Source organism: Lissotriton vulgaris, chromosome 12 (genome assembly GCF_964263255.1).
Source record: "Lissotriton vulgaris chromosome 12, aLisVul1.2, whole genome shotgun sequence".
Lineage (NCBI taxonomy): Eukaryota > Metazoa > Chordata > Amphibia > Caudata > Salamandridae > Lissotriton > Lissotriton vulgaris.
In genome coordinates this window covers 796964558-796988204 of record NC_141700.1, presented here as the reverse complement: position 1 = coordinate 796988204, position 23647 = coordinate 796964558, and the positions used below count along the sequence as shown (strand labels likewise).

Below are 23647 nucleotides of genomic sequence, written 5' to 3'. Positions count from 1 at the left end.
CTTATCCGCAGTTACAGCTAACATCGTAAGTCACTGCAGATCTTCCAGTTGAAATATACTGAAGTTGGTGACCAGGTTTTAATACCGCCCTGTTTTCCAAAGGGGCTTTTCTTGAAAATTTAGTCCTGATGATGGTCTTATTGATGCCAACAAGCAAGACCGAAACGTCGACCTAATCACCATCTCCACAGCATTTCAAGGGCTGCCCTAATGCATGTGACCCCTCAGCCCAGAGTTGCTGTGGTTCCGCACTGCTGTGGGTCACTCTTCAACAGGCTGCCCTGTGGCAGGTGGTGCTGCAGTCTCTGTCTACTGAATTGCTGTTGTTCATTGATGCTGCGGGTCGCTGTCCCATGTCCAGCAATGCTACAGTCTTGGTCTGTACTTCTATGGACAGAGTTGCTGTGGTATGGACCCTGTTGTTGTGCTTCAGTGCTGCAGTGGGTCAGAATATAGTGAATCTGTGGGTCACATTTCAAGTGCTGCACTTAGACATGTGCCCGTCATCCCAGAGTTGCTGTTGTTTAGTGCTGCTGTAGGTCACACTTTAACAGGGTGCCCTGTGACAAGTGGTCCTGTGGTCTCTGTCTATGCACAGTGTTGCTGTGGTATGCACAGTGTTGCTGTGGTTCATTGATGCAGTGTTGCTGTGGTATGTACAGTGTTGCTGTGGTTCATTGATGCAGTGTTGCTGTTGTATGCACAGTGTTGCTGTGGTTTATTGATGCAGTGTTGCTGGGTTCATTGATGCAGTGTTGCTGTGGTATGCACAGTGTTGCTGTGGTATGCACAGTGTTGCCGTTGTATGGACAGTGTTGCTATGGTTCATTGATGCAGTGTTGCTGTTGTATGCAGTGTTGCTGAGGTCCATCCTCTGTTCTCAGGGGTCACTCTCTGCTCTCATAGGTCACTCTCTGCTCTCAGGGGTCACTCTCTGCTCTCATAGGTCACCCTCTGCTCTCAGGGGTCTCCCTCTGGACCCCACCTGCCGCCTGTCCTTTTGGCCCCGCCCTCCTCCGGCCTGCGGCGCGCTGACGTCACGCGCGGGCGGGGGCCGGCGTAGCGAGCAGCAGCGCCACCGCCGCTGGGGCGGAGGAGGAAGAGTCCGGTCCCGAAACTTTCCTGAAACTTCCCGTCCGAGCTCCCCGCGGCCCCCGGGAACCGTCAACAAGGGCGGAAAGTGCCCCGTCCGTGAGCCGACCCCCCCGCGAGAGCTCGCGCCCGCCTCCTCCGCCCCAACCGCCTGCGCCACGGCCGGGACGGCTCGCGCGCAGACACCGGCTGTCCCGTGCCCTCGCGCGCACCGCCTCCACGGCCGGCTCGCGCCCTCGCCCGCACCTGATTGGCGGAAGAGATGGGCAGCCGGTGACCCCGGCCCGGAGGTGAGTGACGGGCGGGAGGGAGGGGGGGCCAGTGTAGTGTCAGACACGGGGGGGGGGGGGGGGGGGTCTGGAGCCTGAGGGGTGTCTGGGAGGGACTGTCAGAAGTCTCGGGGGTGGGGACTGTCTGAGGAGGGACTGTCAGTCTGAGGTATATGACACCATTGGCTGTCAGGGGGCTGTGTATGGAAGGGCTGACAGGTCAGGGGTGTGAGGGACAGGGCACGAGGGGCTGTCAAGTTATGAGTGAGAGTGAGGGCGCAGGGGCAAGGCTCTGAGGGAGCAGTGTCAGGGCTCTGAGGGAGCAGTGTCAGGGCTCTGAGGGAGCAGTGTCAGGGCTCTGAGGGAGCAGTGTCAGGGCTCTGAGGGAGCAGTGTCAGGGCTCTGAGGGAGCAGTGTGCGAGGAGCTGTCGGGAGTCTGAGGGATATACTGCCGTGGGCTGTCAGGTCAGGAGTGTGAGGGAGCTGCCTGGGGTATGCTAGGGGTCTGAGGGATATACTGCCGTGGGCTGTCAGGTCAGGAGTGTGAGGGAGCTGCCTGGGGGTATGCTAGGGGTCTGAGGGATATACTACCATTGGCTGTCAAGTGGGGGGGGGGGTGTTTTTGAGGGGCTGTCAGGTCAGGAGTGTGAGGGAGCTGCCTGGGGTATGCTAGGGGTCTGAGGGATGTACTACCATGGGCTGTCAGGTCAGGAGTGTGAGGGAGCTGCCTGAGGGTATGCTAGGGGTCTGAGGGATATACTACCATTGGCTGTCAAGTGGGGGGGGGGTGTTTTTGAGGGGCTGTCAGGTCAGGAGTGTGAGGGAGCTGCCTGGGGTATGCTAGGGGTCTGAGGGATGTACTACCATGGGCTGTCAGGTCAGGAGTGTGAGGGAGCTGCCTGAGGGTATGCTAGGGGTCTGAGGGATATACTACCATTGGCTGTCAAGTGGGGGGGGGGGTGTTTTTGAGGGGCTGTCAGGTCAGGAGTGTGAGGGAGCTGCCTGGGAGTATGCTAGGGGTCTGAGGGATGTACTGCCATGGGCTGTCAGGAGTGTGAGGGAGCTGCCTGAGGGTATGCAAGGGGTCTGAGGGATATACTACCATTGGCTGTCAAGTGGGGGGGGGTGTTTTTGAGGGGCTGTCAGGTCAGGAGTGTGAGGGAGCTGCCTGGGAGTATGCTAGGGGTCTGAGGGATGTACTGCCATGGGCTGTCAGGAGTCTGAGGGAGCTGCCTTGGGGTATGCTAGGGGTCTGAGGGATATACTACCATTGGCTGTCAAGTGGGGGGGGGTGTTTTTGAGGGGCTGTCAGGTCAGGAGTGTGAGGGAGCTGCCTGGGGTATGCTAGGGGTCTGAGGGATGTACTACCATGGGCTGTCAGGTCAGGAGTCTGAGGGAGCTGCCTTGGGGTATGCTAGGGGTCTGAGGGATATACTACCATTGGCTGTCAAGTGGGGGGGGGGGGTGTTTTTGAGGGGCTGTCAGGTCAGGAGTGTGAGGGAGCTGCCTGGGAGTATGCTAGGGGTCTGAGGGATGTACTGCCATGGGCTGTCAGGAGTGTGAGGGAGCTGCCTGAGGGTATGCTAGGGGTCTGAGGGATGTACTGCCATGGGCTGTCAGGAGTGTGAGGGAGCTGCCTGAGGGTATGCAAGGGGTCTGAGGGATATACTACCATGGGCTGTCAAGTGTGGGGGGGTTGTTTTGGAGGGGCTGTCAGGTCAGGAGTCTGAGGGAGCAGTTTAAGACGAGCTGTGTAAAGTCTGAGTGCTGTAAATGTTGCATACTGATAGACCACATGTGCGGCTCGTCTTGTGCATCGAGCTGCAGAGGGATGGTTAATGTTAACAGACGCTGGCAGCTCGGGGACCTGTCGCTGCCCCCCTGGAGTACGCCCTGTGTATCAAGCAAAGGCTGCCCACCTCAAGTGCCCAGCTACCAAGGGGTCCTACACGAGATCTATGTAAACCCGAAGCGAGAGACATACACACTAACAACAAACAATAAGAGGAATGGGTCCTTTGCTTCCTTTGGACTTTTTTAAATCGTGTTCTAACTCCATGAACACATTGTTTATGTTGCCTCTCGTTTTGTGTTTCAATATTGTTGAGAGTGTTGTCGTTCAGTGTGACGGTGGTCTGGAGGAGCAAGGAGTCAGCCGTGGGCTTCTCATCTATGAGACCTAATGGAGTCTCTTACTTTGACTATTGGCGTCATGTCCTTTATACCACGTAACACAGAGGGAGCAGTGTTGGAGGAGCTATGGAGTCTGGGGGAACAGTGTAAGAGTAACTGTGGAGTCTGAGGAGCATTGTTTGAGGAGCTGTCTGGGGGAGCTGTGTTTGAAGAGCTGTCTGGGGAGCTGCGTTTGAAGAGGTGTGCAGTCTGATGGAGCTGTGTTTGAGGAGCTGTCTGGGGGAGCTGTGTTTGAAGAGGTGTGCAGTCTGATGGAGCTGTGTTTGAGGAGCTGTCTGGGAGAGCTGTGTTTGAGGCGGTGTCTGGGGGAGCTGTGTTTGAAGAGGTGTGCAGTCTGATGGAGCTGTGTTTGAGGAGCTGTCTGGGGGAGCTGTGTTTGAAGAGGTGTGCAGTCTGATGGAGCTGTGTTTGAGGAGCTGTCTGGGAGAGCTGCGTTTTGAGGCGGTGTCTGGGGGAGCTGTGTTTGAAGAGGTGTGCAGTCTGATGGAGCTGTGTTTGAGGAGCTGTCTGGGGAGCTGTGTTTGAAGAGGTGTGCAGTCTGATTGAGCTGTGTTTGAGGAGCTGTCTGGGAGAGCTGTGTTTGAGGCGGTGTCTGGGGGAGCTGTGTTTGAAGAGGTGTGCAGTCTGATTGAGCTGTGTTTGAGGAGCTGTCTGGGAGAGCTGCGTTTTGAGGCGGTGTCTGGGGGAGCTGTGTTTGAAGAGGTGTGCAGTCTGATGGAGCTGTGTTTGAGGAGCTGTCTGGGGAGCTGTGTTTGAAGAGGTGTGCAGTCTGATTGAGCTGTGTTTGAGGAGCTGTCTGGGGGAGCTGTGTTTGAAGAGCTGTCTGGGGAGCTGCGTTTGAAGAGGTGTGCAGTCTGATGGAGCTGTGTTTGAGGAGCTGTCTGGGGGAGCTGTGTTTGAAGAGGTGTGCAGTCTGATGGAGCTGTGTTTGAGGAGCTGTCTGGGAGAGCTGTGTTTGAGGCGGTGTCTGGGGGAGCTGTGTTTGAAGAGGTGTGCAGTCTGATGGAGCTGTGTTTGAGGAGCTGTCTGGGGGAGCTGTGTTTGAAGAGGTGTGCAGTCTGATGGAGCTGTGTTTGAGGAGCTGTCTGGGAGAGCTGCGTTTTGAGGCGGTGTCTGGGGGAGCTGTGTTTGAAGAGGTGTGCAGTCTGATGGAGCTGTGTTTGAGGAGCTGTCTGGGGAGCTGTGTTTGAAGAGGTGTGCAGTCTGATTGAGCTGTGTTTGAGGAGCTGTCTGGGAGAGCTGTGTTTGAGGCGGTGTCTGGGGGAGCTGTGTTTGAAGAGGTGTGCAGTCTGATGGAGCTGTGTTTGAGGAGCTGTCTGGGGGAGCTGTGTTTGAAGAGGTGTGCAGTCTGATGGAGCTGTGTTTGAGGAGCTGTCTGGGAGAGCTGCGTTTGAGGAGCTGTCTGGGGGAGCTGCGTTTGAAGAGGTGTGCAGTCTGATGGAGCAGTGTTTGAGGAGCTGTCTGGGGAGCTGCGTTTGAGGAGCTGTCTGGGGGAGCTGCGTTTGAAGAGGTGTGCAGTCTGATGGAGCAGTGTTTGAGGAGCTGTCTGGGGAGCTGCGTTTGAGGCGGTGTCTGGGGGAGCTGCGTTTGAAGAGGTGTGCAGTCTGATGGAGCAGTGTTTGAGGAGCTGTCTGGGGGAGCTGCGTTTGAGGCGGTGTCTGGGGGAGCTGTGTTTGAAGAGGTGTGCAGTCTGATGGAGCTGTGTTTGAGGGGGAGCTGCGTTTGTGGCGGTGTGTGGGGGAGCTGTGTTTGAAGAGGTGTGCAGTCTGATGGAGCTGTGTTTGAGGAGCTGTCTGGGGAGCTGCGTTTGAGGCGGTGTCTGGGGGAGCTGTGTTTGAAGAGGTGTGCAGTCTGAGGAAGCAGTGTTTGAGGAGCTGTCTGGGGAGCTGTGTTTCAGGCGGTGTCTGGTGGAGCTGTGTTTGAAGAGGTGTGCAGTCTGATGGAGCTGCGTTTGAGGCGGTGTCTGGGGGAGCTGCGTTTGAGGCGGTGTCTGGGGGAGCTGCGTTTGAGGAGCTGTCTGGGGGAGCTGCGTTTGAGGCGGTGTCTGGGGGAGCTGTGTTTGAAGAGGTGTGCAGTCTGAGGGAGCTGTGTTTGAGGAGCTGTCTGGGAGAGCTGTGTTTGAGGAGCTGTCTGGGGGAGCTGCGTTTGAGGCGGTGTCTGGGGGAGCTGTGTTTGAAGAGGTGTGCAGTCTGATGGAGCTGTGTTTGAGGAGCTGTCTGGTGAGCTGCGTTTGAGGCGGTGTCTGGGGGAGCTGTGTTTGAAGAGGTGTGCAGTCTGATGGAGCTGTGTTTGAGGAGCTGTCTGGGGGAGCTGCGTTTGAGGCGGTGTCTGGGGGAGCTGAGTTTGAGGCAGTGTCTGGGGGAGCTGTGTTTGAAGAGGTGTGCAGTCTGAAGGAGCTGTCTGGGGGAGCAGTGTTTGAGGAGCTGTCTGGAGTCTGGGGAGCTGTGTTTGAGGAGTTGGGGGGCACTATAAGAGGAGCTGTCTGGAGTCTGGGGGGGGCACTATAAGAGGAGCTGCCTGGAGTCTGGGGGGGGGGCACTATAAGAGGAGCTGCCTGGAGTCTGGGGGGCACTATAAGAGGAGCTGTCTGGACTCTGGAGTCTGGGGGGGGGCACTGTAAGAGGAGCTGCCTGGAGTCTGGGGGGGCACTATAAGAGGAGCTGTCTGTTTCCCACGGTGCGGTGTTCCCGAGGGGCAGCGCTGTCTGATGGAGCATCGAGGGAGGCGCTGTGCGGGTCTCCGGTGATGCAGGGACCCGAGGGCCCCTGACGCCGCAGCTCCCTCGGCCGCCCCAGGGCGGAGGCCCTGACAGGCCCAGGAATGCAGGGCAGGCAGGCAGGGAGGGAGCTGAGCTATGCCGGGCACGCTGCAGGATGCCGGGCCGGTCATGTGAGGGTGCAGAGGGCGGAGGAAGCCTCGGGAGCCGCGCAGAAGAGGCAGGAGCTGTCTCGGGGGTGGCAGGGCGGCTGATCCCCTTCCAGTCTCCGCCAGGCCCCGGGGACGGGTGCTCCAGCTCCTAGGAGGGGATGCCCGCTGCCCACCCTGAGCTGGCTCAGGAACTTTCGGAAGGAGGTCTGCCCTCTGCCCACCCTGGGCTGGCCTAGGAGCTCTGGGAGGAGGGCTGCCCTCTGCCCTCCCTGGGCTGGCTCATGAGCTCTCGGAGGGGGGCTGCCCTCTGCCCACCCTGGGCTGGCTCAGGAACTCTCGGAAGGAGAGCTGCCCTCTGTCTACCCTGGGTTGGCTCAGGAGCTCTCGGAGGGGAGGGCTGCACTCTGCCCACCCTGGGCAGGCTCCAGAGCTCTCGGAGGGGGGGGGCTGCCCTCTGCCCACCCTGGGCTGGCTCAGGAACTCTCGGAAGGAGGGCTGCCCTCTGCCCACCCTGGGCTGGCCTAGGAGCTCTGGGAGGAGGGCTGCCCTCTGCCCTCCCTGGGCAGGCTCCAGAGCTCTCGGAGGGGGGGGGGGGGCTGCCCTCTGCCCACCCTGGGCTGGCTCAGGAACTCTCGGAAGGAGGGCTGCCCTCTGCCCACCCTGGGCTGGCTCAGGAACTCTCGGAAGGAGGGCTGCCCTCTGCCCACCCTGGTCTGGCTCAGGAGCTCTCGGAGGGGTGCTGCCCTCTGCCCACCCTGGGCTGGCTCAGGAACTCTCGGAAGGAGGGCTGCCCTCTGCCCACCCTGGGCTGGCTCAGGAACTCTCGGAAGGAGGGCTGCCCTATGCCCACCCTGGGCTGGCTCAGGAGCTCTCGGAGGAGGGCTGCCCTCTGCCCACCCTGGGCTGGCTCAGGAGCTCTCGGAGGGGGGGCTGCCCTCTGCCCTCCCTGGGCAGGCTCCAGAGCTCTCGGAGGGGGGGGGGGGGGCTGCCCTCTGCCCACCCTGGGCTGGCTCAGGAACTCTCGGAAGGAGGGCTGCCCTCTGCCCACCCTGGGCTGGCTCAGGAACTCTCGGAAGGAGGGCTGCCCTCTGCCCACCCTGGTCTGGCTCAGGAGCTCTCGGAGGGGTGCTGCCCTCTGCCCACCCTGGGCTGGCTCAGGAACTCTCGGAAGGAGGGCTGCCCCCTGCCCACCCTGGGCTGGCTCAGGAACTCTCGGAAGGAGGGCTGCCCTCTGCCCACCCTGGGCTGGCTCAGGAGCTCTCGGAGGGGGGGCTGCCCTCTGCCCACCCTGAGCTGGCTCAGGAGCTCTCGGAGGGGGGGGCTGCCCTCTGCCCACCCTGGGCTGGCCTAGGAGCTCTGGGAGGAGGGCTGCCCTCTGCCCACCCTGGGTTGGCTCAGGAACTCTGGAAGGAGAGCTGCCCTCTGCCCACCCTGGGCTGGCCTAGGAGCTCTGGGAGGAGGGCTGCCCTCTGCCCACCCTGGACTGGCTCAGGAACTCTCGGAAGGAGGGCTGCCCTCTGCCCACCCTGGGCTGGCTCAGGAACTCTCGGAAGGAGGGCTGCCCTCTGCCCACCCATGTCTGGCTCAGGAGCTCTCGAAGGGGGGCTGCCCTCTACCCACCCTGGGCTGGCTCAGGAGCTCTCGGAGGGGGGCTGCCCTCTGCCCACCCTGAGCTGGCTCTGGAGCTCTCGGAGGGGGGGCTGCCCTCTGCCCACCCTGAGCTGGCTCCAGAGCTCTCGGAGGGGGGGCTGCCCTCTGCCCACCCTGAGCTGGCTCAGGAGCTCTCGGAGGGGGGGCTGCCCTCTGCCCACCCTGAGCGGCCTCAGGAGCTCTCGGAGGGGAGGGCTGCCCTCTGCCCACCCTGGGTTGGCTCAGGAACTCTGGAAGGAGAGCTGCCCTCTAACCACCCTGGGCTGGCCTAGAAGCTCTCGGAAGGACGCCTGCCCTCTGCCCTCCCTGGGCGGGCTCAGGAGCTCTCGTAAGGAGGGCTGCCCTCTGCCCACCCTGAGCTGGCTCGGGAGCTCTCGGAAGGAGGGCTGCCCTCTGCCCACCCTGAGCTGGCTCGGGAGCTCTCGGAAGGAGGGCTGCCCGCTGCCCACTGCCCACCCTGGACAGGCATTGGGTCGCTTGAGTTGCATGGGCGGGTGAGTGATTGGCCAGCCTGCCTCTTCCCCGCCCTCTGACCTCGCATGGCACGCCGACTCACCCCTTTCAGTTTAGATAGTTATGCATTGCACCCACAAACACCTGACGTGCCTGTACCCCACGCCCCACCCTACAGCGGCCGCACGCTCTGAGAGGCGCCTCTATGCTGAGTGACTCTCCCCATCTGTGCGTGATTCCCCATTTGTGCGTGGTTCCCCATCTGTGCTTGATTCCCCATCTCTGGGTCACTCCCCAATCTGTGCGTGACCCCCCCCCCATCTGTGCGTGACACCCCCCCCCCCCCCCAATCTGTGCGTGACTCCCCCCGTCTTTGCGTGGCAGCTGGCTCCTCATCTCTGCGTGAGCGGGACCTCCCTTGGCCAGCACAGGCCTGGCTTGGGAAGTCTGCAAAGCCTCCTCTGGGTGGATGTCTTACTTTGACGCCTCGCACTGCCATGGCATTGTTTGCACGTTGCTAAGTCTCTTATTCAAAAGTTTGTGGAAAGTTCAGTGACCATCCAGAAACACGCTGTGTACCAGCAGGGTACACCCGGCACCTCCGGGCGCCAAAACACCAGCATCTCGGAGCAGCTCCAAGAACTGGAGGGGTTTCACAGTAGTGGCAAGATTAGGAGTGCTGCCGCCTTTCCTGCGAAGGGGGCCGAGCCTGGACTGTTCATTCTTTTTTAAGTGAAATGGCAGGTAATTGTATCAGTGTGCGGGGGAGCGAACTGATGGTTACAAAGGAGCTTGTTAATGTCTTGAGGTTTAAAACAGGTCTCCTGGTTCAGGCGCACATACCCTTTACGTTGCATTGTTCTTGGCTACCAGTCCGTTTTAGCGCTGATTCACCTGTGTACCACCGCCACATCCCTATGGCAGTGCCAAGACCTTGTTTTTTTGGTAGTGGTACCTTACGATTCAGAATGTCTGCTTTCCTACTGTTGTACCCTTACTTATTTATTTATTTTATTTATTTAAAACATTTGTATAGCGCGGCTGTCACCTGACAGGCATCCTGGCGCTGAGATATCTCCAGAGGGGGAAGCACAGGGGGGGCAGCAGTAAGTGGCCAGCAAGTTAACATTTAGGAAACAGCCAGGTTTTGACCAGTTTCCTGAAAGGGAGGAGTTCTTTCGTTTGACGGATGTCTAGGGGCATGCTATTCCATAGTTTAGCAGCTGCAACTCTGAAGGATCTGCCTCCGGTCCAAACTTTTTAAAATCTCGGTACTTTTACAAGGCATGCTGTTGTAGAGCGAAGGGCTCTGGTTGGGATGTAACAGTCAAACATGGCTTGTAGAGAGCTCGGCCCAAGTCCCTGCAGGGCTTTGAAAACGAGACAGAGGGATTTGAAGGCCACTCGCTGTTTCAACGGGAGCCAGTGTAGTTCGACCATCGCCGCTGTGGCCGATTATCTCCTAGGCCAGCCAAGGGCTAATTTAGCAGCAGCAGATTGTACTCTTTGGAGTCTGTCTAACAGCATGGCTGGGGACTCGAGTAGCAACGCATTGCAATAGTCAAGGCGACTAAGAATAGTACACCTGACTATTAAAGCTCGGGCCCGTAAGGGAAGTAGTGGCTTAAGGAGCCGGTGGTCGGTCCATGCAGGTGGTATTTCTGCATTGATGGTTCCCTAGAGCAGTTTGTGGTGTGGAGAGTATCTTCTTCAGTGCACTCTTGTTTTCCATGTGGTTGCAAAGCGGCAAGTCCTTGATGCATGTAGGTGCTTTATAGCGGAGCAGCCATAAGGTTTCAGTGGGTCTGCAACCACGGACATGACTGTCGAGTGGGTGGGTTGATGAGTTAGACTTTTGGGAAGGAATATGTGTGAAATGAGCTACTGTCCAGTTGTGTTGAGGGGCGAGTGAGCCGTGGGTAGAGGGGAGGGATCTGTGTGAGGTGGATACCCCCTCCAGGTGTGCAGAATGTTGACGGGTGAGTGAGCCATGGGTAGAGACAAGGAACCTTGGGAGGTGAACTGTTGTCCAGGTTTGTAGAATGTGGAGTGGTTGTGTCAAGGAGTGAGTGAGCCATGGGTAGAAGGATGGGAACTGTATGAGGTGGATGACCCCTCTAGGTGTGTAGAATGGCGAGCGGTTGTGTTGAGGGGTGAGTGAGCCTTGGGTAGAGACAAAGAACCTTGGGAGGTGAACTGTCGTCCAGGTTTGTGGAATGTGGAGTGGCTATGTTGACATGTCTGCTTCGATGGAGACAGCAGCCAGTGCTTAAGCGATTCCGCTCTGAGTGGCCTGATTTCTCCCTGATACAGTCAAGACCACCGAGAAGCGATCAAGTGCCCTCTTGTGATACAGCTTTGGGAGCAAGAGCAGATTTGTATTCAGTGGCCCTAGCTGATGACTACGGCTGGCCTACTTCAATTAGTCTTGATGGGACATACCTGATCATATTCGATGAGCATGCAGTTGCCCCGCTCTCTGTGCTTCGGAGCCCATGCGTCCGATTTCTTCACGATTTATACGGTGCCCACTCGCCCATCACAGACCTGAGGAAGACCCCTATGTAAGGTAGCTACTAACCTACAAGTCTGTGGGGTCGAAACGTCAGCACTTCTCTTCAAGCCAGCCTATAAACAACAGAGATTTTTCTACTGTGTTTTGGAGAAGGGTGGCTCAACGGTTAGAGGCAGCAGACCCGGAGGCAGAGGTTGGCCCGGGACCAGGGTTCAATTCCCGACGCGGCCTGGCGCAGGACGAATGTCAGCGGGCCCGATAAATCTCGCCTCAGTGCCACTCTAACCATGGGGTCCCACGCTGCAACTCTGGGCAATAGCTGGCTTAATCTCCACTCCGGCCCCATCACCGCCGGGGTTGCCTAGCTGCACCTTGGGGGTGCCCAGTAAAGGGACCATCTCGCAGGGAAAGCCAGAACGGGTTCCCCAGTGGTACAGCGCTGGGACGCTTCCGGGTAACCACGCGCTCAATAAATCCAACATTCATTCATTCATTCATTCATTCATCTTGGCTAGTACCAATCATGCAAACTTTTGTGTAGTAGTGGCGAAATAACAAGCCCAATTCTGGCGCCTAATGGGAATCAGTTTATTGCACCAATTTCCTCGCCTGTCCATGGCACTTCATGCTAACACAAATAGCCCTCATTTCCTAATACCCCCTTCCTTTATTCTGTGTACAATGTGTATGTATTCTAATTTTATTATTCAATGTGAGAAGTTGGCCTGGTATATGATGACCACTAATTCTAGTGAGCACCTTGTACCAGTCCAAACTACCCTATGGTGATTGGTTGTAAGTCAACCTTATAGACCAGCTATCCTAATGGTAGCGTGGACAAAGCAGTCTTAGGCTAAACTCAAGAGGTCATGTGAAGCCAGCTGTTTTACCATATGCAATCCCTTTTAATACCAAATGAAAGGACACCACACAAGTTATATATTATAAAATATATGTATTTATTTCTAGAATAATCCCCTTAACTCTTTATGAGCACAGGAGCACAAGCGTTAAACAAAGAACACAGTATAACATACAATAAGCTGCACAATTATGGATAGGCCGGGTGGCCACTCAAACCATATATTAAGAAAGTGGTATAAGTACCACGTCACGAACAATGAACAGGCCTACGGGCTTGGGAATCGCTGGGCCTACACTGGACTAACGAAGGTTAGGTCGGTAGAGGCCCACAGGATACGGGTGCAGAGTCTATAGGCAACCGCGTTTATCATACAAGTCAATGGTGCGTAAAAATCAGAAAGTTATAGGTTTCGGAGACTTCCGACTGGACTAGAACTTAGCCACTTAAAACTAGGACACTAGAAGTGTAATCCACTATAGGAGCACCGGAGTTAGATCGTTACCTCACCCACAGGAAGCGGGTGCATAGGTGCCAAAGTGTTGAGGGTTTCGTCGTGAAGTTCTATGGAGCCTGGAGATGAAGATGCTGCAGGCGGCCAGGAGAGAAGAGTCCGGTTGGATCCAAGGGTGGATCGAAGATGTAGAGTACCTGAAAGCAGAGGGGACAGAGTTCAGGTCACTAGCCAGTGACCAGCAAGGAACCAGGCGATGTTGGGTTGCAATCAGGTGATGTCGAGGTGTTTGTCTCCGCTGCCACGTGGACCAGGAAGGATCGAGGATGACCAGCTGGTGAACACGAGCTGTCCCACGAAGGCTCTTGCTGACGGCGGTGTCGGTACTCGATTCGGAGTCACCAAGCCTTGGAAAAGGCAACCCACGCATGACTTGAAGATGTCTTCTTGATCGGACCGGGAGGGTCAGATCGATGGCTCCTTTTCAGGGGAGCTGGGGCCAGTCTGGAGCAATCAGACCAGCAGTGTAGTTTCGATGTTTCGTCGTCACAGAGGCCACTAGCCAACGGGCAAGCGACGGACAACGCGTCGAGCAGGAAAAGTGCAAAAGGGCCCCACGCAGCACTCGGAGAGTGTAGAGAGGTGATCTTTGGAGCACAGGCTGCTCGGGGCTGGGGCTTCTCAAACCCCAAAGTGCAGCATCGAGGGAACCTCAGGAGCTGCACAGGAAGCACTTCGTCGACTTTTCAAGATGGCTGGTCCCACGTCTCTCGTCGCCTCCTCGGTTCTAAGCTTTGCTAGGACTGTGGATCGGGCTGTTGGAAGTCTGGGAGTCCAGGTCTTGTCGGTCTCTGTCGTTCGAGCTCCGGCGGGAGCAACGGCAAAGAAAGTCTTGTCGTGCTGACAGTGCCTGCTTGCACAGGGTGGCCACTCCTTGACCACAAGGGAGATTCTTCAGTCTTCTACGTTGAGTAGGATGTCGAAGGGTCCAGAGTTTCGTTTCTAAGTTTCAGTCAGGATGATCTAAATTGCATTGGCACAGCTCCTACCTTTATTCCAAATCAAGGGGCTGGATCACCTGCTAGGTCCCTCCTATGGGTGGGACCCAGGAAGGGGGTGGTTGCACCCCTTTGTCCAGTTTCGCGCGAGAGCTGGGGCTGGATGTCCCAGCACCGGTTTGAACTGGGCCATGCATGGGACGCCTTGTGCGCCCCCGGCAGTGTCTAGTTTCATTCAACCTTCCCTGCTAAAATCCACTATCTCCTGTCTGGGGTGGTGTAACACCTCCCTGTGACAGGATACCATTTGTCCAGGCCTCCCCTGCCGGAGTTTCGGTCAGCAGCAGGAGGCCAGACTTGTGTCTGTGGCAGCAGCATCCATTTTGTGATGCTGGGGCTCTGGTTAGATTTAACCGCGTTCAAGCAAAGTAACATGTCTTCTCCCTCTAGAAGGGTGGAATGCTGCCCCCGTTGCCAGAACTGGCGAGGGGGTAGTATTCCAAAGCGTATGACCCCTTACACGACATGTTTTGATAAAGCCAAACCAGAGTTAGCAAGTAACCGCGAGGATTATAATGCACTTAAGAGTATATGGTATGGCAATATCTCAGAACAGCTAAGGGAGTTGGTCCCGAAAGCTGCAGACAGGCTCAGCTCATGCTAGAGCACAGTCTCACATAAAACCAAGCACTCTGCCTCCAGGATTGATAAGGCCTGCCATAGGGGTGACTTATAGGTGTATATGTGTCCAGATATAGGTATACTATATCTAAGCAAGGGGTGATTACACAACCTTGTCCCAGCTGAGTGATCAGCCAGTTGTGTGAGTTTGGATAGCCAGCCAGGGGTGGCAAAAGATATGCTGCAGCCCCTGGTAGGCCTTGGATGCACCTATGCCCTGGGTACCTATAGTACACTGTACAGGGGCTGATAAGGTGACCCAATGTCCAATTGGTTATGTACCTAAAGTACATTGATGTGAATTTAGAGAGAGAACAGCAGGCTGTGGGTCTGATTAGCAGGCCCAAAGCCACATTAAGTCGAAAACCAGTGAAGCAAAAAGCAAAAAATGGGGTGACCATAGGAAAGCAGACCCTACTCTCCTACATTCATATATTTGCAAATGTGACGGTGTGATTAAATAACACTGCTCAGTCATTGATTGTATGTATTGTTTTTTACCTATTGTGAGTTCTTGCTCATTTTCTCTTGTTAAAAAATTGTCTACTGGGACCATCCCTTACTGTACTACATGTTGACAAGTGAGTCAGCCTTGGGTACAGGGAAGGGATCTGTGTGAGGTGGATGGCCCTTCCAGGTGTGGAGAATGTGTCACAGTTGTGTTGAGTGGTGAGTGAGCGTGGATAGTGGGAAGGGATCTGTGTGAAGTGGATGGCCCCTCCAGGTGTGTAAAATGTGGAGTTGTTTTGTTAGGGGTGAGTGTGCCGTTGGTAGACGGGAGAGATCCTCATGAGGTACAATCAATCAGCTCTTGGTAAGCGTGGCTACTCACTTTTGAGGTTCTCAAGGTGCCTGAGGGGAGGGCGTTGCAGATCTGACATTGCGCTGTGGTTCATTAGAAGAGCTAGGTCTTGGGATTCTCCTGAATTGTGTCAGAGATGGGGCAAGCTTGAGGTGAAGAGGCATGGCGTTCCAGGATATGGTGGCGAGGTAGGAGAAGGATCTTTCTCCGGTCCTGGTCTTGCGGATCCAAGGGACGGTGGCAAGGGTCATTTGGGCAGAGCAGAGGTTTTTGGGGGTTCGTGGAATAAGAGGCGGTGGTTCAGGTATGCCCGTCCGGCATCGTGGAGGATTTTAACTCTTTTTGTTGACTGAGAGCTAGTGGAGTTCTCGTAGGTGTTTGGAAATGTTGCTGCGGCGGGAAGGTTGAGGATCAGTCTGGCTGTGAGGTTCTTCACATTCTGAAGTTTTTGGAGGAGTTTCTGGATAGTGCCTTTAGAGTACGTTGCCGTTGTCGAGTCTGATGATGATGAGTGCGTGGGTGACCGTCTTCCTGGCCTCAGTGGGGATACATCTGAAGGTTTCTGAAGCAGGCGAAGAGTGTGGATGTGGAACAGATTAATTCTAATCTGCTTGGTGCAGGGTCACCACTCTTGCCACGAGTCCTTATCACGTAAGGAGGAATCGACAATGGAGTGAAGTCAAACTATAGGTTATTTATTAAGCATTCATGAATGCGGTCTCCATCCGACAAGTTCCATCAAGATACCCAAGGAGAGAGCACACTGAACGATGGTTACATGGGTTTATATAGGGAAAATCACATATTAGGAACACCCAGTGGTAAATAGAGCTTTGGGAAGAGCACACAAATGAGACAACCAGTAAGAATCAACAACCTTGGTGCCTTGTGTAACTGTTGCGTCTTGAGGCTGCACAACAAGACAGGCTTATCTGAACAAACTTTATGTAAGGCTTTACTATTGTTTAAAACACACACGAAACCAACAGTGCAGACATCAGATGTTCTTTTGTACTGACTTTGCATGTTTTCTCAGCCTACAATGTCTCAACTTAGATTTATGACCTAATGTTTATGCAGGTGTGGTGTCAAGGATAGAGTGAAAACAGGTCAAAGGTGAGTATGGATGAAGCACAGCTGAATTAGAAAAAAAGAGATTCAGTTTAGATTCAGTTTTTAAGGTTTAACATGGAAGCATGATGAGGTTTTGGCGAAGGGTCCAGTATGATGCAGAGTTTTTGTGCGTGGTCAGTGGGTGTGGGGGAGTTTCTAGCTCGTGAGGCCACCAGGAGTCGTCTCAAACGTAGGTGTTGGGCCACAGGATGAGGGCTTCGGTCTTGTCCGAGCTGAGCTTGAGGCAACTTAGATTTGTGACCTAATGTTTATGCATGTGTGGTGTCAAGGATAGAGTCAGGCTGAAAACAGATCAAAGGTGAGCATGGATGAAGCACAGCTGAATTAGAAAACGAGAAATTCAGTTTTTAAGGTTTCCCAGTCCTTCTTTTTCAGCTGTGCTGAATACACTCTAAGGCAGAGGTCTTCAAACTTTTTTAGGCCAAGCCCCCTCAGCAATATTTTTAAGGATTCTGCCCCCCCCCCCACCCCCATCACTAAAATATCTGAGAGTTGGGATTTAGTATCTTTGACAACCAGTTTAATCCTGTGGTGTTAGTTGAAAACGATTGGCAGGGTTTTTTTTACGTTAAGATTCGTGAGCTGTAAATCTGGTCCACAACCACTGAACTCGGGCAACTCATCATGGGAGGGGAAACCGCCACAAGGTCAGTGCATGAATATATATCATAGGCCCTGGTGGAGGCTACAAAAACGGCCTCCTTGACTAGAGCTGGGATAGTAGTACTCAGCAACTATCAGGGTTTAATGGGCCGAATCTACATTAAGGCTCTGCAGGCAGCTTCTTGACAGCCCTGTCACTAATGAACAGGAAGGGGTGCAAAACTGCAACAAATGGCCTAAAACGCAGTGTTATTATGGAAAATACCACGACAAGTGTAATTTTGCCTCGGGCTCTGAAAATGCCTGCATCATAGCAGATTTGCAGAGTCCAATTAGCTAAAACGTCATGACTCCAGAGAGAAAACTCTCAACTGAGACCTCTTGACAACAAAGTGCAAGAACACTAGGTCATAAGAATTTGCACAGCACACTTATGCCCTGTGTAAGACCTCATAGTAATCTATTTTTTCAGCTTATTTTTATTTAATGGTTCCTTTTTGTATGGTTATCAGGGTGTTCCTCTGCCCTTTATAAAGATTCTCTGTAAAGAAAGCATCACTCTTACCTTGTGAAGGTCGACAGAGGTGACCTCAGAAGTTTACCTTATTATGCAACCCATAATTTGTAGAATCAAAGTGACTCAGTGGCTGCAATTTGAAAAGACCAGCGCAGGGTTAAGTTTCTGGATATCTCTAAGTCACTAATATTCCTTTCCCTTCTGGTGGTGGTTAAACCCACCCAAGTTTTGTGAACCTTTCTCTGTTTCAAATGCGGGAACAGTCCGGTGAACTGTCGCATGTTCTATGTGTGTTTGTTAATGTGTAAAAGAATGTCTGCATGTCTGACACTGTGAACGCCTGTTGAGTAAGAATGTTTGTACGAGTGTCCTGCTGTGAGGCAAAACTCAATTTATGTTTGGCAGTGGTAAATAAACAGAAGTAGAGCGAGGATGGGGGAATACAGAAATTATCCTGCAGAAAAATGTTTAAACACCCTACAAGTAGCATCAAATATCTAGACCGCAGTGTGATGAACCGATGTAGAAGGCACCACAGCAAGGAGGCCAATAAAGGCAGGAAATGGCAGCGAATTGCACTTCCATACAAAATTAAACTTAGAAACATATACTGCTTTGCAGGGGGAGCGGTGCTTTTTCCCTGCTCTTCGCCAGCAAGAAGGGCGAAGGGCAGGGAAAAGCATTGCTCCCCCTGCAAAGCAGTAAATGTTTTTAAGTTTAATTTTGTATGGAAGTGCAATTCGCTGCCATTTCCTGCCTTTATGCTGCTGTGTCTCGGATTAGAGGAAAGGCAGAGTTGACACTTTCACTTAGTTATTATTTACTCTGACTGTTGCCTCTAATCAAAATAGTCCTGTTTTGTATGGCCACGATTCTCGAGAATACACTGCAGTAAACTTGTTTCAGACGTCGGAATGAGTGATGTAAAGGGCAATCTTTCGGTGGAGCTAGGGCCCCCCCAGAGGTGTTTCCATGCCCCCCCAGGGGGGCGCGCCCCACAGTTTGAAGACCTCTGCTCTAAGGGGTACATATATTAATCCTGCACATTAATATTCATTAGTTTATGAATTTCGGTGTTCATAATCATTTCTCTATTCAATTCATGAACATTGACTGGGGAGGGTTTAGCACTACTACAGATATTTATACAAGTGGTGGATATCAATGGGGCACATTGAATGCAGCAGGACCAGGTGAAAAAGATGGCTCCTATGATTACTATTCCCATTAATAATTTCCAACCCCAGGTGGAGAGAAGTCCCTGTAACCATTCAGACCAGAACCAGGGTCTTGGTCTTGATGTATTTCTGCAGCTATTTTGTGTAATTTGGAAATGGCGTTATAGACAGAAGGGGCGTGGTCAGGTATGAACACGCAACAGCTACTATTGATGATTCAGCATGCTCCACCACTATCGGCGAGCACTACATCAAGCAGCATTCTATTCTGAAGAGTTACAATCCTTGTAATTTGGAGCTCTTCTGTAATATTTCCTAGAGCCATTGCTGTCTGATTAGTTACTGCTTCTACTACTCTGGTTAGGCGTCTAATCTTTCTGCTGTTTAGAGCTGCACCAACAAAGACAAAGAGTTCCAGATTAAAATCCACGTATTGCTGCAGAGCTGTATCAGTTTGATCTACTTCATCACTATTTATGGTTCTTTTGAATCTATTTAAAGAGATGTAATTAAACAATGTATGCTCTTTGTGATAGGAGGCAGGTGCTAAGAACACAGGGGGAAGCAAAAAGGACACATGGCAAATCCCAGACCAATCGACGGGTAATTGGTAGTAACCCTTATTTACAAAAACAAAGTAAGTATTGTGGGAAGACAGAAAAGTGCTGTTGTTTGTTGCAGTAATATATATATTTTTTTCTTTTCATTTTATCAGAACATAACATGGCAATCATGCAATTAAACTGCACACAGCTCCAGGTCCCCACCCACCCCCTCCAGAGTTGTACATTTCCATCAAGAGTCATCTCAGGGCAAGATGACACCAGGAACAGCACTGCCTTCTCCCCCCACAAACTCCCACTCAAAACCTTCCCGGGAGTGCCCATGGGATTGGATAAACTAGCACATAGGGCGGTCCCCTCACAGCCCCCATCCAAGCCATGATGGTGTCTCCATTTTGACCAGACCCTACGGAACTTCCTCGGGCACCCTCTAGCCTTATAAGTCACCCTTTCTGCTGCCATGTACATATCTAAGCCTCGTCTCCGTTCCTCTATCTCCGGAGGTACCGGTGACCCCCAGTGTTTTGCGATGTCCCTTTTGGCTACCACTAGTGCCAACACCAAGAAGGTCAATAAGGGCCCGAGGAGGTCGACATCGTTGGTCATACCCAACAAGGCTAATCTGGGTTCCGGCCGGAGGGGGATCTCACTTAGTTCCTGACCTCACTTGGTTCCTGAAAAAGGCAAGTCCAGTAGGTGTGGATCGGAGCACACATCCACATAAGGTGGTAAAAGTTCCCTTCTTCCACTTTACATCTAAGGCAGTTCCTGTCCTCCGCTTTCCCCATTCTATGGAGTCGCACTCTGTCAAAGTATGTTCTGTGCAGCACATTAAATTGAATCGGGCGCAATCTGGACTTAATTGCATCGTCTCTGGGGTGCATTAAGACTGTCCCAATCGAGATCGTCCATGCCTCCCACCTCATTTTCCCATGTCCTTCTAAGTGTCGCCAGATCGCCCAGCATGTTGTTGGTTAAGATTTTATACGCGAGTGAGACTGCTTTCCCTTGTATGTGTTCTTGTAGTAGTCTGCCCTATAGTGGTGCATACTCCGGGAGTTCAGCTAACTGGATGTTCTGGGCCTGCCAAGCATGTCTCAGCTGCGCATACTTAAAATCCTGCGAGGGATGCAATCCGAATTCCATCTTTAATGCCGCAAAGGATTTCAGCGTCCCCTGTGCTATCACATCCCCCATGGTGGAGATGCCAATGTCATCCCATTTGTGGAAGCCTGTCAGCTTGTTGAGTTCCGTCAGCCACCTGCAGTTCCAGAGTGGCGTCTGCCGAGTGGGCTTCTTCTCCCATCCCGTGCGTTTTGTACCTTTATTCCATAGAAGGAGGGTACTAACCGTTGCCTGTAGGAGCGACTCCCGTCTAGTTCCCCCATAAAGATAGTACAGTACATTTTGCGAGGACAGCTTGTGCCTTTCAAGGGCATACGTTGGGTGGTCAGCTGGGGCGTGCAGCCAGTCATTGATCGGGGCAATATGCTCCGCCCAATAGTAGGCCTCCAGGTTTGGCAGCGAGATTCCCCCACTGTATTGGTGCCTCTGAAGAGTTGTTAAGGCCACTCTAGGCTGTTTACCCAGCCAGAGGAACGCCCTCAGGTCTGCGTGTATTCTGGATAGCACGGTTACTGGGAGAGGGTAGTACTAGTTTTGTAGGGCATAGAGGTACTTGGGTAGAATAATCATCTTATAAAGAGCCGCTCGGCCTAGGAGAGTGTTGCAGTATTATTTAAAGCAATGGTACAGTCACTTTTTCCCACAGGAATACTGCTCACACAAAGTTCTGCTCTGGCTCTAGTTACAGCAAAAACAGGAAGTAAATAACCCTTAGCTGTTCAGGTGTTGGGAAAAACATATTTGGTGGAGGATTCTCCCTCTGCGATATTCCTCCATTTCCCATACAGTTCCTTTGGCTTGGGTATCTTCTTCTTCATCAGGGTAATAAACCCTGTTGAGCTGGGCATTGAGTCTACCCACATCAGCAAAAACCTTGTGACTTATTTCAGTGGCCCACAATAATGAAAACCAGGCTCTACAGGAACCATTGTGTGAGAATGGCAAGGGAATAAAAGGTGTTCCTCCCTTCTTCTGGTGAGCTGGTGTCATTCCACACACCCAGCAGTTGGTAGTGTTCGTAGCATTGGGGGTATGATGTAGCATTTGTATGAAAGTGTTATTGAGGTAGGACATCCAGTACTTTTTCTCATGGTAGGGAAGAGTGTAATAAAATTGTTCTGTGGGTACAGGAGTAGTAGTGGGCAATAGGTTTCGGGTCGGAATCACTTTTTCCATTGTCCAAAAAACTGCCGCCAAGATTATCAAGAGTATGATCAGAGTCACCATACACAGAGGCTTGTCTTGTTTCAAAACTTAGATCCCAGTCTCCGCATGTCTCCTTCTTGGCATCGATACACCACAGGTCGGAGAGAGATCCTGGCAGCACTGAACAGGTATCACAACCCCCTCTGAACCTAGTTTAGCCGATTCTGCGATCCCACTGCGTCGCAGCCGAACCGTTCCACTAATTGAAATCGGTCCTCCGATATCTCTTATCTGCTCCTTCCCCTCCTTGGTCGTAAATCATACCTTGTTACTGAATGCATAGTTTGATCAGAGAACAAAGTATCTTCATTCAGAGGAGCAACACTTTTCTGAGTTTGTAAGATATCTTTCAGATCGTTTCTGCCTTCTGGCTGGAGAACAGTTGCTGGGATTCGTTTGCAGTGCCCTGCATGGATCCAGTGGCATCTGTTGGTGACACAGACAGCAGTTTGGGTTGCCAGCACTTGCTCGATGTTTTTCCAGCGATGTTCCAGATTCTTAGAACGCTGGAAGTTTCTGAGAATGACAAATTCTCTTAGTTGGAAACCATGGGTTGGACCCTCTGATTTGTCTGGAATAGCTTCACGCACCTGCTGATGAATCGGAAACAATTTTTCAATCAAGTTCCCCAGATAGTCACTCAAAACAGTGTACATTGATTTCTTAAATCATGTGGTCTTGTGGGCCACCATACATTCATAGACCTTCTAAAGACTATCTCGTAGGGAAAAAGTCCAATCTTACTGTGTGGGATGGAACTAACAGATACAAAACGAGTGGCAAAGCATCTGGCAATTTAAGGCCCATTGTTGCTTGAATTTTAGCTTCTTTGAATTTCAGGGTGGCATTGTATCTTTCTACCAAACCCACTGACGGGGGACAATTAGCAGCATGAAACTTTTGCTTTACAACTAAACCTTTCATTAGGCACCCTATTATCTGGCCAGTGAAGTGGGGGCCATTGTCACTCCATAAAATTCTACAAGCCCCGAAACGGGGGTAGAATTCTTTTAACAGAATTTTAGGTGTTGACAAGGCTGTGTTGTCTTTGATGGGATAGACTTCTACCCACTTACTGAAAGAACAGACTACAACTAGGTATGCACTGGTGAGATATTTATATAGCATTCCAATGTAGTCCTTGTTAGTTCAGGCGCTCCACTTCCTATGGCCCACTGTTAAGACCAAAATGTTCCATAGAGAAAAATAGTGATGGAAGGAGCGTCAAGTTCACAAACAATCACCAATCCAATATTCCAGTCCCTATTCTTCATTTTCAATTTCTTAATTCGTCAAACATGTATTCTTCACAGTTCGAAACAAGAAAATTTCAAAATCCAAGTTCCAACAGAAAGTTTTCATCAATTCAAGAATCCAATGCAATGATTATTTCATCCACATTACGTAGTTTAACACCAAAAGAAAACAGCCATAATTCAAGAACAGCCTACGCGTTTGGTCCTCCTTAGGACATCATCAGGGCTCATCAAAATATACAGCTCATAAATGTTGGTACTGCATCCTACTTATTTTTGCACAATATATTCATCACCACAATCTCATTAAAAACGGAGCCGTTTCAATCGTAATTATTCGTACTTCTGGCCCCGTAATTATTGTCCTTAACTCTTATTCCAACGTTAATCTCAATCTCCCCAAAAAGTTTTCGATTCACAAGTTCCCAAATCACCTACAACAGGTCCTGATAAATCTGTACTTTACATTGTTACAGCTTCCAATTGGATGTAGTCCATTTGGAGAGCTGCCAAGGGAACCTGAGGTGGACAAAATCCACCAGTAGGGGTTGATACTACCTTCCCAGGATTGTGCTGTAAACAGATCATACCATTTTTAACCAAATGTTCAGTCATTTTCCGAATAAACGGACTATCCCAGACTGGATCTAATTGGGAAATAGTGTTCTTGTCACTAACTTGAGCAGGTCCATGAGCCATAGTTACAAAATGCAATACATAGGCATAGGGCAATTTCCATTTTAACATATCTTTTGATCTCCACCATCCTTCATATCTAACTCTCCTGCCTTTTGACATTCTGCCCTTTCTTGTTCAGTGGCTGATTGCTGTATATCCTTAATCTCGGTATACATGTTTTCCCATCTTTCAGCTTACGATCGTAGTACATACATTTTACTTGCGAGTGCACTTGCAGTTTCCCGTGCAACTTCATCAGCAAAAGCATTTCCTTGTCCCACTTTGTTAATTTCTTGTGGGCACTAAATATGATAATGGCTACACCAGGAGTCGTCTCAAACGGAGGTGTTGGGTCACAGGATGAGGGCTTTGGTCTTGTCCGAGTTGATCTTGAGGCAGCTGTCTCTCATCTAGGTGGCACCGGCCTTCATCCCTTTGTGAAAGTTGTTTCTGGCGGTGGTGGGCTCGTTGGTGAGGTAGAGAATCAGCTGGGTGTCATCAACGTAGGAAATTATGCTGAGTCCATGGCTCTTGACGATGGCTGTGAGCA

General features: G+C 52.2%; 1 protein-coding gene across 1 annotated transcript in view; it reads left to right on the top strand.

The window, feature by feature from the left end:
- Nucleotides 1-1045: 1045 nt before the first annotated feature.
- The window catches only part of KIF1C (kinesin family member 1C), a 912154-nt gene continuing 889552 nt past the window's right edge, over nt 1046-23647 (top strand). Inside the window, exon 1 of the mRNA XM_086946204.1 lies at nt 1046-1382. The gene's annotated coding sequence lies outside the window, so the exon portion shown is untranslated. The remainder of the gene's footprint in view (nt 1383-23647) is intronic.